The 15,931-nt window shown below is 44.9% G+C and overlaps 1 long non-coding RNA gene across 1 annotated transcript; it reads left to right on the top strand.

Moving 5' to 3' along the window:
- The first annotated feature begins 457 nt into the window (after window positions 1-457).
- Window positions 458-15,675, top strand: LOC147377076 (uncharacterized). The gene is made up of 4 exons (XR_015161313.1): window positions 458-2,118; window positions 7,490-7,609; window positions 8,023-8,112; window positions 15,441-15,675. It is a non-coding gene; the product is annotated as an uncharacterized LOC147377076 (long non-coding RNA).
- The last annotated feature ends 256 nt before the right edge of the window (window positions 15,676-15,931 follow it).

The raw sequence follows: 15,931 nt of genomic DNA, 5'->3' as shown, positions 1-15,931 counted from the left end.
GCCCTCTGCTCCAGCCACTTGGGCCTCCCCCTGTTCCCTAGAGCCTTTCCTCTGGCTGGAAAGCGTTTCCTCCAGATAGCACTATGTTAACTCCCTCATTCCTTCAAATCTTTGCTCAAATGTCAACTTCTCAACAAAGCTTGTGACAATCCTATATTTAAAATAGGAACCACACACCTCCCTGTCTTCGCCCACCGTGCTCTGTCCCCGATACCCTGCAATACTCTTTTCACACTCATCACCCACCCTATCTCTTCATGTATTTCTTATTTTAAAAAATATTATCTTTATTTATTCTTTTGGCTGTGCCATATAGCCTGCGAGATCTTAGCTCCTGGACCAGGGATTGGACCTGTGTCCCCTGCGGTGAAAGCACAGTGTCTTAACCACTGGACCACCAGGGAAGCCCCTACCCCTTGATTATGTCCACTCTTGCTTTTCTGTCTTCCTTGACCAGAAATATAAGCCAGAAGAAAGCAAGTGCCTCTCTCAGTTGTGTTCACGAGGAATCCAGGTGCCCAGAGCACTTCTTGGTTGCAGATAAGTATTCGTTTGCTCTTCTCACCCTCTGCCCCTCTCTGTGGCTGGATGGCACAGCAGAGAAGATCTGCTGATGGAGGAGCCCATCGGTGGTCTGGGTTGCAGCCCCCTGCTTCCTTTGAGGTAGGTTCCAGGAGTGAACTGACTTCCCCAAATTCTCAAGCTGAAGTTGAAGGCTCAGCTCAGTATGGACCTCAGGTGAGCTGATGCCAAATGAACCTTTCTCTTTTCTGAGGCCCCCAGGTTGAAAGAGGGCTGGTGGGAAAGGTGGTTGGAGCAGCGGAAGGGCTCCTGGGTGGGTTGGTGGTTTAGGGACCCCTGCTTGCCCTGAGTTCATCACATCTGTAGGATGTGCCCAGGGTAGCTCTCTCTTTTCAAAGCCCAGCCCCCATCCATGCCCACTAGTTGCATGAGTCTCTGGGGGGCATCCCTGATGATTCAGTGGCTGAGCAGTGTGGGGGAGGATTTAAAACATCAGAGCTGAGCTTGTCTGAGGGTGGGTCTGGGCTCTGAATGGAGCAAAGAGGAAAGGCGGGAGAGCTCTGGGGCCCCTCAACCCCACTTCTAAGCCATGGATTTTCCATCTGTTCAAAGGGAACAGGAAAGCCTGCCTGTCTCCCTTTCAGCATCTGAGGATCAAGTGAAATAATGTATATGAAAATGTTCCAAAAAGAATAAAGAGCTTTGCCAGGATACAAAATTGTTTTATTCCAAATGATAAGTCAAGAGTGAGATTTCTAATAAGTCATTTGTGTGGGCTGTTATTTTAAGTTCTGTTTATTTATTTATTTTTTTAAATAAAAAACACTCCACATCGCCCTGTCAATGAAGGGTGGAAGTGTGCTGCACAGCTTCAGGCCATCACTAGTCTCTCTGCAACTCGGCCCTTCTCTTCTGAAGCAGCTTGCTCGCAGGTGGGACATGCTGTTTGGCAGAGCACCCTCCAGCTGGCATGACCCCTTGCATGGCTGTGATGGGGATCCACACCCCTTGGTCATGAGGTTGAAATCACTTGCCTCCAGAGCTTCACTGGCCCCACTAGGAGACAGAGGGACGTTGGGTCAATAACTTGATTTGTTCAGGATCTGAGTGGGCAGCAGTAGAAAAGAGGAAGGAAACTCATATTGGTAAGACTTCTCTTTAGGTCTTCCTTACTTTGGACCATCATTACTTTAGGCCCCATGACTTACTTGTATCTCTCTAAGGTATGTTATTCTTATTTTAGAAAGGGGAAAACTAAGGTTCAGAGAAGTTAATAACCTGTTCCAGGCCACACAGCTTACTAGTAACTGGTGGAACCAGCACTGGAACTCAGATCTACCCAGTTTAAAAAGCCATACCCTTTCCATGACATGACAGAGCAGTGGATGGGGCTCTAGCTTTAGCTCCTTGCCTTAGATGTATGCTCTTAGGCAAGTCATTTAAACCTCTCCTGTCTGTTTTCTCAGCCACAGAAGGCAATGATGACTCTATCCCTCATTGGAAGTTGTGAGATTCAAGTGAAATAATATATGTGGAGTGATCTGAGTATTGCCGGTTGTTCCATGCAAGCGAGGAATTACTGTTACAGTTTAGAAGGTATTGTCTTCCTCCTGTGACTCCCTTGGTCAAGAACTTTCAGTGAGTTACTCGTCCCTGGCCCAAATGAAGACTCTGGCCTCCCAAGATCCATCTTTTGTGTTATCTGTTATTACTGCCCTCTCCAGCTAGCCTTGTTTTTGATCTTGTAAATGGCACATTCATTATCTGAAATGTCCTCCCTGCCACCTCTCTGCCAATCTGGCTCTTTCCCCACCTTTAAAATGTGTTTGCCTCCTCCAGGAAACTCTCCTTTGCAGCCTCACCTGGCCATGCCATGTGGATTCCAACATGCTGCTGGCTGCTGGGTGTAAGTGCTCTTCAGTCATTTCATAAGCTCAAGCACTTCTCTTCAAGGAAGTTTTGGAGTCTTGCAGGCAGAGATAATGGTTCTGTGTTCTTTGTCCTCACAGTGCCTTATGCAGGACTCAGGACCCACGAGTGCTACACTCAGAAAATGTTGACTGATGGACTGATCCAGGGCACTGGACCCATGCCTCTATTTTCTCTTGTTGTGACAGGTCATGGGAAGGTCTGGCAGCTCTTCCAGTCATCCTCCTGCAGCTCCCAGCTGTTTTCCGGGAGCGCTCACACCATGCTTGCCTGGAGCTGTCACCACCCCACTTCTGTCTGGCCAGACCACTCTGTTCTTGCAGGGCCAACCCCCAGCAGAACTCCTTACCCAGGACTCTGTCCAAGTCATCTGCCCTACTCTGCACTCCTTTCCAGGCCATATCTGAGCGCTGGGTTATGTTTTGGCTTATCTTCCAAAAACCTTGAGTAGAGCAGCCGTGATCATCCATGGGCATGTAGTAGCTGCTTATTATACTTTACCAGGACTGAATATTGATCTCAAAGAAGAAGAGTTAGTTGAAATCTTCACACCTAGATTCCAGAGTTTCCCAGGTGCCTTTTATTATTCAGAATGAAGGCACAAGTATCCCAAAAGAGGGGCGGCAACAGAGAAAGTATGGCTCTGGTGTCAAACACGCCACTGGGTATGCTCTTAGAGCCTTGATTTCTTAATCAAGAAATATTGTGTATATTGTGGATGACAATAACCCAGACATTCCTAGGTTGTAGTAAGCATGGCTTTAAATTCCATCTTGAGTTCTCTCTTCAATGCCATTGTTCGGGGCTCTGCTTCAATGACCCCTTCTTAGAGAGAGTTTCCCTATACCCCAAAGAAAGCTCTGGTCTTGTCATAAACCATGGCACCCTGTTAATTACCTTCCTAGACCGTCTTCCATCTACAGCGATTTTATTTGTGTACATGCACAGATAGTGTCTGCTTCCCTGGTAGAACGTAAGCCCTATGAGGGCAGTGTCAGTCTCATTCACCATTGTGTCCCTAACTCATAGGTAAACGCCTGGCACCCAGTAGATGTTTAGTCAATTCTGGTTTCTTTTCTTTCCCTTTCTCAGTAAATAGCATGTTGTCGGTCTCCGAGTCAGGAAGATAAAGGCTCTTTTTAACCTCTAAGAAAGCTCCTGCGATGACAGGAAGGTCCAAACAGGCACATATCAAGAAGAGGCTCCTACACTATAAAACCCTTCCTGCAGAAAGAGGACGATCAGTGGATGCTGGGGAGGGGCAGGTGCTGGTGACCTGTTCATCTGAAGCAGCAGAACAAATGCCCCACTTGCATCTAACGAATTGGTTTGGGGTTATCCTCTGCCTCAGCAGCTGGTCACTTGGGATCTCCGGGTCATAGGCCAAGTCTGGACTGTACCCACCTGGCAATAGGAGAGTGGCATTTCTAGGGACAGGAGCCTGGTCTTGCCCTCCCCCCACCCCGCCCCATGCCCGCCTCTGTCTTCCCACTGCCTAGTGAGCACCAGACTTCACCCTTCCTGGGTCTGTCTTAGTCACGGTCAGCACAGTGGGCCCAGAGGAAACCATGAAAGCTGTGACCGTTCTTGCCCAGTGTAGGCACAAGAAGTATGGATATGGGTGTGAGAATGAGTGTGGGAGAGAGTGTTCATTAAAAATTTTTTTTGAGACAAAGAAAGTGGGAGAAGACAGAACAGAAAGGTGAGGGAAAGGCAAAACCACAGGGAGGACAAAGGGGGAAGGCAAGGAAGGAAGAGAGAAATGTGGGCACAGAGGACTTTTTGGTTTTATTAGATCTGAGGAGGGTTTGAACTGGTAGAGAGGGAGAGTTTGAAAAGACAGAAACACAGGCAAAAAAAGAGACTACTAACTAGAGCAGAGTCCAGGCTGATCCCAACCCCAATTTGTCCAGGATGAAGGGGTGTCCTGGGCTGTGGGAAGAAGCAAACAGGGACTTCTTCCAGGATGTCCAGCAGGGCTGGCCAGGCAGTGGCCAAGAGTGGCTTTGTTGCAGACTAAGAACAGGTTACTAAGAGCCCAACAGGATGTGAACCCAGACCACACCCCGTGTCAGCTCCACCCCAACAAACGCGCATTCTCCACACTGGAGGTGTGCGGTTGGAAGTGACCTGACCATGCTCATTTTCCTCATATGAGTTGGTTGGTGGGTTGGATGATGTGTGAGGGGCTCTGGAGCCCACTGAGCACTGTGAGACAATGGTATAGTTGCTTCTGCTGGGTTGAGTGGCCTGGCTGAGGTCTGCTGGCAAGAGAAAGCATCAGGGACTCCAGGGGAAAATCTTCAGGCAGAGCTGCTCTGGCTGTCAGTGGAAGCCTCTTCCTATCCTGCTGTGGAGGACAGGGCTTGGGGACAGCGATCCACACGTGAGTGTAAATGGACCAGCGAGTGGGCGCGTACAGGCTTGTCTTCCTCAGGAAACCCTGCCGCCTCCGTGCGGTCTGGGCTAGCCCAGCGCTGGCACAGCAGCGTCCATCTGTGCTGCGTGATTTCATCACAGCACCATGTGGCAGGGGCTTGAAGTGACAGCAGCAGGAAATGAGGTGGGGAGGGGGCTGGGGAACTGATCAGGTTTCTCAATTACTCCTTTACACTAACCAGTTCGGGCTTAGTGAGCACCTGGGCTCTTTAGTTTGGGTGGGGGAGGGGGTCCCAAGAGAGATGCTATTGGCCTTCCTTCAATTTGGGTAGGTGGGGACCTCAGCGATGTATGTGCAGATAGGAACCAGATGTAACTTTATTTTCCAAGCTGGTGGTACAGGTCATGCCAAATGCATGAGGTTTTAAAAGGAAGCAAAGAGAAAACAAATAAGACGCATGGGTCTGTGGTAGTGTTCATGTGTGTCGTATGTTGGAGGAGGTGACTGAAATCCCCAATCAATAAGGTAACTGAGTTATTTCCGTCAAGTGTTTAAGGCTATTACTTTGAGTGGACACAGGGCCATTGGTTGTGTTTGCTGTAATCAGCTGTGGACTCATTGGGCATATTGATCATCCAGCACTATCTGGTGTTCTTAAAACATCGGCGAAACTCTCCCCCTCCACCTCTCCTCCACCCTTCTCTCCCTCCCAAGGCTTCTTAAAAGCAAAAGCACGCTTCTCTCTGCTGGCTGGGCTGCAAGTTTTCCACTCCACATCATCATCATTTGTTCTAAAAGCAAAATGCAATTTTCTGAGAGTCTTTACACTTCTGTGCACACACACATACACATGCACACACAGCCTCTGTAGTCAACAATGTGCTTTTTAGTCTAGAAAAGTAGCAGAGACAACAGGTCCACTATAGTCCTGCAATATCCCAGGGCAGGGGAACCATTCCCAGTGCAGCCACAGACATTGTCCCCATTGAGGCGCCTCTCCAGCTCTGGGCGGCTCACAATCCCAACCTTTGTGACCACCAGAGAATCGTGGCCTGTACCCGTCCCCTTGGACTCCACCCTGCTGGCCTCCAAAGGTCACTGACAGTGATGTCACGGAAAAGCATGTGGCCAAGAGAGTCTGTCTTCGGAAGGAGTGCTGGAAACTGTTGGGCGATCCCTATCTGCCCAACCCCCAGCCCCGGGCCCTGGAGAACTTCTGCAGCTTGGAGGCAGTGCCCCAGGGACACACTCCCGGAGTGGCTGGAGTGGGATAGTCCACTGAGGGGCCTGCTGCTCTGCCATCTTCTCCACTCCCCGCGTATGCCCGCCCAGGTCTGTGGAATGGAGGACCGAGCAAGCTGGACCCCAGTGCCCTCTCCTGGGACCTCCAGCCTCTTAGCTGCGTTGTTAGCTCTCTTCTTGAACAGCTGGCTTGGGCACCACTGCTTTGTGTTTGTTGCCTTTTTTATTCTCTTTCCCTTGTATCACCAGCAGGACAGACATACACAGATTCACCTGCACACACACACACACACACACACTCTGATCACCCTGTAAGCCCACTCTGTGTCAGCCTCTTCTAACCCAGTCCAGAGAGTGCACTTCTGGGGGCGCTCCACACAGCTTCAGGTTAACTGGAGTTGTGCACATCTCCCTGAAAGTCTGGGAACACAGGACTTGCGAGTGCTCTGGGGGAATTTTAGAGAGGACCCCCAAAGAAAACAGCAAAACGTATATTGAAATTGCATTTACTGGGCTCTGTGTGTCCTAAGTATCTCACATACATCATTTTCTATGACCTTCTTAGCCATGCCAGGAAGGAGGTACGTCTGTTGTATTTTAGTGCTGAAGAGGCTGGGACACTGGGGTGACCTCCTATGATCGCCTGTGTCCCAATTTGTGACATTTTCCCTAACCTCCATCACCCTGTCTTCCCAGAACACTTTGCACATCTAACTTTTGCATTCTAAGCATGACCAGAGCTGCATTTTAGAACAGTCACTAAATTGGTGGCATAGAGATGGGTTGGATGAGAGACGAAAGCCTCAGAGAACATTAGGAGTCGCTTTAACCATTCTAGAGAGAAACTAAGGTGGTGATGCAAAGAAGGATTCTGGCTGGTCTTGGGGACAGGGTCTGGGGGTCAAGACCGCCAGATGTGCAGCTGAGTTTGATGCCAGGGTCTAATTAGGGGAGGTCAGCCGCAAGGTCGGAGAAGGCAATGGCAACCCATTCCAGTACTCTTGCTTGGAAAATCCCATGGACGGAGGAGCCTGTTAGGCTGCAGTCCACAGAGTCGCTAAGAGTAGACTTCACTTTGACTTTTCACTTTCATGCACTGGAGAAGGAAATGGCAACCCACTCCAGTGTTCTTGCCTGGAGAATCCCAGGGGCGGGGGAGCCTGGTGGGCTGCCATCTACGGGGTCGCACAGAGTTGGACATGACTGAAGCGACTTAGCAGCAGCAGCAGCAGCAAGGTATGATTAAGGAAAGTTTTGCCTCCCGGCAGGGGATTTCCCTAAAAGACCTTTAGAAGACCCTTTCAACCCTTTAACCGATTCGGTTATGCTGCAGGCATTCTTCGGGTTGCTCAGAAGGCAGAAGCTCTAAAATTAGAAAGCCTTATTATTACTGATTAAATTTCTTTCCACCTACAGAATTTTCTGAAAGTAATAAGAAGAGGAAGCCTGAGTCTGTGCTGAAGGGTTCAGGGAGCAGAGATGTATTGAGAGGTGATGAGAGAAGAGGGATGGCGGGGAGAAGGTGAGGCCAGGCAGGTAAGGAGAAGGTGAAGCTAAAAGACATCCCTGAGTGAACACACTGATGGCTGAAGGGAGCTTCCATTGTGTATCAGTGTTCAGGGGAGGTGCACACGGGGAAATAAAACATTAGGGTTTCTACTGAGGCCACCGCCTTGCTGCAGGAGGACAGAGGCCAAGGGAGTCAGGGCTCTGAGCTCGTCTCTGCTTCAGGGTGAGGCATGAGTGTCCCCCTGCCCTGACAGGCATGCAGTTTCGACCCCCTTTATTCTTCTGCCTCCTGATGCATGTCATGCTCATAAAAATTCTGAGGAGGGCACCCATGGTGATCAGGCATCTATAAAGTCATATGCAGAGATGAGTTCGAAGGAAAGAAATGGAAAATACTATATTTGTACATTTAATTATTTATTTTTGTCATTTTTTCCCAGCTGGAGCAAATGAAACACAGCGAATGAGATCAACATGCCAGTTCACGGCCCATGGGGGGATCACTCAAGCCCAGTTCTGTTCCTGCTGAGGTAGATTCTAAGTACAGAACAGTAAGCATGTTGATGGGAGTTGGAAAACAGAAAAAAAGTATAGTGTGGTTTCTATAATGTCCTTGAATATCTGAATCACTTAATAAATGAATCTTTTTGTTTATATTAAAAAATAAAAAGATGGTTCCCTCAACTGAATCAGCATCAGGTCCTGCAAACATAGATCTCTGCCTTAGAATAATTTAGAATGCTGTTAATGCCTCAAGGAAATGGCACCCCACTCCAGTACTTTTGCCTGGAAAATTCCATGGACGGAGGAGCCTGGTGGGCTACAGTCCATGGGGTCGCAAAGAGTCGGACACAACTGAGCGACTTCAATGTCAATGTCAATGTCAATGACGTGAACAGTCCGAGTCCATGTATTTCCTGTATTTTCTCCTGTATAACTTGGTTCATTGCCCTGAGTGCTCTCCTCCGTCATCCCTCAAGAAGTATTCTTATCAGCTTGGAAGACATCAGGACTTCAAAGTCAGCCTAGAAAGCTGGCTCTTCTCATAGCTGGCTTGGGCTACTGACCTCTTAAATGGAATTATCCTAAATTGCCCTTGACTCATAGGTAAAAAGTGATGGGATACCAGCATTTTCACACGATTTGACATAACAAGTCCTCTGAGTTTCTTCTCCACAATGGAGATGATGAAGGAATTGTTGTTTAGTGAGTGTAGGGTTTCAATTTTACAAAATGAGAAGAGTTCCAGAGATTAGTTGCCTGACAATGTGAATGTACTGGTTTTTTTTTTTTTTTAATTTTATTTAACTTTGCAATATTGTATTGGTTTTGCCATATATCAAAATGAATCTGCCACAGGTATACATGTGTTCCCCATCCTGAACCCTCCTCCCTCCCCATACCATCCCTCTGGGTCGTCCCAGTGCACCAGCCCCAAGCATCCAGTATTGTGCATCGAACCTGGACTGGTGACTCGTTTCATATATGATATTACACATGTTTCAATGCCATTCTCCCAAATCATCCCACCCTCTCCCTCTCCCACAGAGTCCAAAAGACTGTTCTATACATCAGTGTCTCTTTTGCTGTCTCGTATACAGGGTTATTGTTACCATCTTTCTAAATTCCTGTTAGACAAACTTCAACAGAGTAAGTTTTAAAGATCTTATTGGCTTTATTCAGTGATTCATGAATCAGGCAGCATCCAGTTTAGCAGACAGAAAGGAGTTCTGAGCTGCTGTACAAGGTGAAAGACTTTATAGGTGGAAGGGGACAGGAGTGAGAAAGTTATATTAGGCAGAAAGCAGACTGATTATGGTGAGGTTACTTTCCCTACAGGGGGTGGCAGGATTTCATAAGGCAGATTACCTACTTAATGCTAATCAGGTTGGATGGGTTAAGATTCCATTTCTGGGAGAGTGGGAACTGTAACCGAATAAAGTCTGGGTTTGGTGGACACGAGGCTTAGCATTAGCAACTTCATTTAAGGCCTGTTGTCTTGTTTTTAACACTGCACAACACGGCCAGGCTGTACACTTGAAGTGGTGTATTTTGTTAATGTGTATTTTACTGCCAAAAAAAAAAAAAAATCCAGAAACATCCCACTAGCTATCTATTTTACATACGATGACCTGTGCTCTGTAACAACCTAGAGGGATGGGTGGGGTGGGGGTGGGGAGTGGGAGGGAGGTTCAAGAGGGAGGGGACATATGTATACTTATGGCTGATTTATGTTGTATGGCGGAAACCAACTCAACATTGTAAAGCAATTATCTTCCAATTAAAAATAAATTAAAAAAAAACAGATAATAAAGTCTGCCTCACCTGATGGTGGTGAAGATGGACCAAGATGATGTGTATAAAGTGCTTTCCTGGCACAGAGTATACACTCAGCTCGATAAATGTTAGCTTTTATTAGTACTAACAGTTTGTCATTCCCAAGATTGGCATTCTCTTTTCCTAGGCTAAAATCAAGTTGTCCCTGTGGTAGTTTGGGAGGGAAAAAGCTATAGGGAATCATTACCTAAGAGAATCACCAAAATATTCATTATCAACATAAGGGTTTCCCTTAAGCTAGAATCCGCATCTCTTTATAATAGTAGCAGCTAACACTCATTTTAAGCTGAATGAGCCCATTTTAGCCACACAAAACTGTAGGGAATGGATATAATTATTTTCATCACTTGTGTGAAGTCACACAGCTAGTAAGCGACAGTCCAGATAAGGGTGTCTCTAATTTTTTTTTCTTATTTAAAAATTTTTTTTGGAGTATAGTTCATTTGGCATTTTTTTTTTCTTATTTAAAAATTTTTTTGGAGTATAGTTCATTTGGCAGGCTTCCCAGATAGTTTAGATGGTAAAGAATTTGCCTGCAGTGCGAGAGACCCAGGTTTGATCCTTGGTTCGGGAAGATCCCCTGAAGAAGAAAATGCCAACCCACTCCAGTATTCTTGCCTAGAGAATTCCGTGGACAGAGGAGCCTGGTGGCTTAGAGCTCATGAGGTCGAAAAGAGTCAGACATGACTGAGCAACTAACACATACACACACATAGTTGATTTATAATGTTGTTAATTCCTGTTACACAGTAAAGTGATTCAGTTATATATATATATTTAATATTTTTCCCATTATGGTTTATCATAGGATATGTTTTTAATTGGAGGATAATCGCTTCCCAACATTGTGACCACTAAATCACATGGGCTACACCCAGCCTGCCATTGCTTTAGAGTCTTCAGCTTAGAGCCACTTTTCACGATTGGTTCCTCTTTATCTGTGGCTGGCTAAAATCATTAGGCCTTATTCTCCCGCAATGCCAAATTTGCAAGACGTTTGTATTTCAGATGTAAGAAGGGCACAGCTGGAGGGGTGCTCATACTGGGAGGAGCCTAAAGGTGCTCCCTAGGTGGCTCATTACTCATAAGACTGCTCTATTCAATATGCCTTCCCCCAGAAGTCCTATTTGTTTAGTTTTGCACATTCTTCACCCACTAATATACATGCAGAGAAATAAACACTCGAGCAATATAGAACACCTGAAAACGAAGAGTGAACGTGTTCCTCCCCCTCCCTCACTTATGCCTACACTTAATTATTTGTGTCTAGTTCTTCTCGTGACTATTTCCAAATTTTAATGCTTTTTATGTCTTTTTCTTGTTTTCTTTTTCAACTTGAAATGATATTTACTGATTTTTCACTATGATAGAGGAAAAACACAACTCATTTGTAGTAACTGTATCTCTCTTCCAAATTTTGCTTTTTTGTTGTTCTTATGTAATTTGAAATAATTTAAGTTTATGTTTTTAAAAGATTATGATTCAGTATATCTCAATTTCAGACCAACTTCAGTGCCCGCCACATTCTAACTTCTGTGTTTTATCACTTTTACATTGCTGACATGAAATATTTACATTGTTCTGTAACTACCATTAGGGCCTCTGTGTTATGTTTATATGTTGATTTCATAAATTAAAATCAACTAATATTTCCATGGTAATTTGCATGGGTGCTCAGTTGTGTCTGACTCTTTGTGACTCCATGGACTGTGTAGCCCACCAGGCTCCACATTCCATGGAATTTTTCAGGCAGGAATACTGGATCGAGTTGCCATTTCCTTCTCCAGGGTATCTTCCCAACCCACAGACAGAACCTCATCTCTTACATCTCCTGCATTGGCAGGCAGATTCTTTACCACTAAGCCACCTGGGAAGCTCATTCCATGATGAGTATGTAATTATTATTTTCTTCAGAATCAGTTATTTGTGATTGGATCCATAGAAAAGATACAGTTCTATCTATTGTTGAAGTAATTGAACAAAGAGGCATTTGACTGAGGTGACCTTAATGCTTTGGCAGCCTACTAAACAAACCAAGATTAAGCTAGAGTCAACCCCTGTAAGTGTGCTTATATCTGAGAAAGTGAAAGTCAAGGACAATAATCACAGTTAACTAGGCTTTCCCAAATAAGTCAACCATTCAAGCCTTAGCCAGTTAAATCATTTCCTTGCTTCTGTGTCTGCCCTATAAAAGCCTTTCCCATAGTTCCTGTCGGCCCTGCACCCCTGACCATTCTCAGTTTATCTCTGCCTGATTCAAATTTATATTTGCTCAAATAAACTCTTCAAAAATTTACCGTGCCTCAGTTCATCTTTTTAACACTGTGTTATTGAAACTCCTCCATTCAAAAGTGACTGATCCCAGAATCAGTCAGATGCGTTCTGTTTCCATACATTCTTTTTTAAAAAGTTAATTTTTTATTTAAGGACCCACCTGTGATGCATGAGATCGGGGTTCGATCCCTGGGTCGGGAAGATCCCTAGAGAAGGGAGTGGCTACCCACTCCAGTATTCTTTCCTGGAGAATCTCGTAGACAGAGGAGCCTGGTGTGCTACAGTCCATGGAATCACAGAGAGTCGGGCACTAACTGAGCAATTAAGCACACATACATATGTGGGTGTGCTAGGCCTTAGTTGCAGCATGTGGGATCTTTTTTAGTGGTGGTATGTGAGCACTCCGTTGCAGCTTGTGAGGTCTAGTTCCCCAATCAGGGATCAAACCCAGCCTCCCTGCACTGGGAGCCCAGAGTCCCCGTCACTGGGCCACCAGAGAAGTTCCTGTTTTCATACGTTCTATCCGTGCTCAGAATCATAACATCTTCATTTTTGTATATTTGGATTGTGACTTTCTTAGACAGCTCTTTTTGCTAATTTTATTTTTTCTGGCATTTCTAATTACATTTCTTATTGTTCAGTGATATTCTCTTACCTTCTCAATAAGATCATCCAGCTTCTAATGCCAATGACTTGTTACAGGACATTTCTTTGATTCTTTAAGGTATTTCCAAAGCTCTGTCCTTCTTTTCTAATGTGCTTCATTACTTTCTAGATCCTCTGAAGAACTGTCAGTCTAGGGTTTCATTTCATTTCCCATTTTATGTCCACTCTTTCTGGGTCCCACGTTCACCACTCTTAGATGTCCGTTCTGCTTGGCTGAAGTATGCTTTCAAATGATTGTTACAGAAAGCTGCACCGGATGCCAGCTTTCTGAGTTTCTGTTTGTCCCACCACCGCCACCCCAGTCCCTAATTTGTTTGGCTAGAGTTCTAGGTTTAAGATGATTTTTCTCTCTGCTTTAACCTCTAGTACACAATTTTAGTGATGACAAGCTGTTACGTGTTGTTCTATAGATAACCGATTTTATTTTTTCCTAACCTATTAGGATCTTTTTTGTCCTTGGAATTTCTAAATTTTGACTGGGACATATCTGGGCGGTGGATCTAGTTTGTGGTTTTTGAAAGCTTCAGGCATTTGTCCTCTTTTCTTTCTTTTACTATTTTTTCCGTTCTATTTTCTCTGTATTCATTTTCTGGAGTGCTCACCAAATGGATGGTTTTCTTACTGGATTGAGTGACAAAGTCCCTTGATTTTTCTCTGATATCTTCCATCTCTGTCTTTTTAAATCTATGGCCTACAGGATTTCTTTGAATTTGTCTTCCACCTACTCTATTGACCTTTTCTCTTTAGCAATTGTCTTTAATTTCCAATAACTATCTCTTGCTCTGTGAAGGTTTTATTTTTATAGGAACCGTTTTTGCTTTATGAATAATATCTTCCTGAGTCTCTCTAAACACACTAGCTAGAATTGTTTTACAAGTTTCTATTTTATTTCCTCTGGGGTTTTTAATTTATCAAGATTCTTTTGTGATACTGGTTTTTTCAAATATCTAGTGATCCTTGGAAGTCTACTCATATTTTTTGAATGAAAGAATACATTTAATTTCTGAAGCCAGTATGAATTTCCTTGGTGAATGTAGGATCCTGTTTTCTTATCAGGGCTCTTTCTTAAACAGAGAACAATTAAGGCCAGAGACCAAGTGCTGCCCTCATGTTAGTTGTCACCTTAGGGATTAGTGAAGTCGCTCAGTCGTGTCCGACTCTTTGCGACCCCATGGACTGTAGCCTACCAGGCTCCTCCGTCCATGGGATTCTCCAGGCAAGAGTGCTGGAGTGGATTGCCGTTTCCTTCTCCAGGGGATCTTCCTGACTCAGGAATCGAACCCAGGTCTCCTGCATTGCAAGCAGACGCTTTACCGTCTGAGCCACCAGGGAAGGGATTATATATCATCATATACATAATGAGATAAGTCAATATAACTTTTTTATAATATTTGATGAGAATAACAGGGTGAAGGAGCTAGCTGGCAGATCTAATTTAGGTTGGAAAAGTTTTAGGGAAGGCTTTTTTGAGGAGGTAACATCCATACTGGGCTCTGAAATGTGAATTGGAGTTTTAGCCAGGCAGAGTGGATATAAGAGCCTTCCAAGCAGAGGAAACAGCATGTTTAAAGGCCCTGGGAACAGGAACAGATATGGCATATTTTAAGCATTGAAAGGAGAGCTGTATATCTATGACACACACAGCGATCAATGGCAGGAATCCATTATTTAAGGGTAAAGAAGTAGCCAGAGGCTTGGTCATGGGACCTTGAAGATCAAGTTATAGTGGGAGGTTATTTTTCAGTGCAATGATAAATCACTGAATGAGTTTAGGCATGGTAGTAATATGATCAGGCTCGTGTTAAAAACATCCTGGCTGTTGTGTGGCTAATGGAATAGAGGGGCTAACAGTGGAAACAGGGGAAGAATAAGGACATTTTTGTAGTGGTCCAGGCAGAAGGAGATGGAGACCACCATGGGTACTTTAGAGATGAGGAGGAAAAACTGACAGGGTTAGATGGTGAAAGAGCAATAAGGAGCAAGGAGGGAAGCAGTCGTGGATGACTGGTGGACTTCTGGCATTAGCAAAGTGGTACATAGAGATGCTGTGTGGGAAGGAAGACCCTGGGAGAGAGGCACATTTGGAGAGAAGATCATGAGGTTAGTTGGGTTATGTCAGGTGTGAGATGGTTGTGAGATATCCAAGTGTAGATGTCCAGTAGGCTTCTGAATACTTGAATCTGGAGAAAACGGTACCATGGAGGCCCAAAGAGCATGCTTCAAGAAGGGAAGAGAAAGGTCCGCACATAGAGTGCTTTCGTGCTCACCAAGAAACAGCTGAGACATGCTAGTTCAAGCTTGAAACAGAGATTTTTGATGACCTTAGAAAGAGTGATCTTGTTAGAGGGGTGGCCAGACTCATGTGGATTGAGAAGCAAGTGAAGGAGAGCAGACAGACAAGGGTGGGAGTGAAGGAGGGATGCTTAGACAACCCCTTGGAGGAGACTGGCTGTGATGGGTAAGAGAGGACAACAGCTAAAGGGATGCAGTGTAATACGTGTTTCCGCATCAGTAGACTGTGAACTCTAGAAGGGCAGGGGCAGTTTCTTCTTATACTTCTTTCTCTCCTCTCTCCCAATAGTGGAACATGGTAGTTATCAAACCAAGTCTATCAAATCTACTAGAATATACAAAGACTTTATAAGAAGAACCACTCTGAAACAACCTGTGTCCATCAACAGATGAATGAAGAAGATGTGGTACATACATACAACGGAATACTACTCAGCCATAAAAAAGAAACAACATTTTGCCATTTGCAGCAACACGGATGGACTCGGAGGGCACTATGTTGATGAAATGTCAGACAGAGAAAGGTAAATACTTTATGATATTGCTTATATGGGCAACCTAAAAAATACAATGAACTAGTGAATATAACAGAAGCAGACTCACAGATAAAGAGAACAAATGAGTGGTTACCAGTGGGCAGGGGAGGAGGAATACATGGGTAGGGGAGTGAGAGGCACAAGTTGGGTATAAGATAGGCTTAAGGATGTATTGTACAACACGGGGAATATAGCCACTATTTTATAGTAATTGTAAATGGAAAGTAACTTTTTAAAATTGAAT

This window comes from Bos grunniens, chromosome 3, assembly GCF_055505025.1.
Source record: "Bos grunniens cultivar Pamir isolate PY7600 chromosome 3, Bosgru_T2T1.0, whole genome shotgun sequence".
NCBI lineage: Eukaryota > Metazoa > Chordata > Mammalia > Artiodactyla > Bovidae > Bos > Bos grunniens.
The sequence above is the reverse complement of the archived record's forward strand: the minus strand, read 5'-3'. Positions and strand labels throughout refer to the sequence as shown.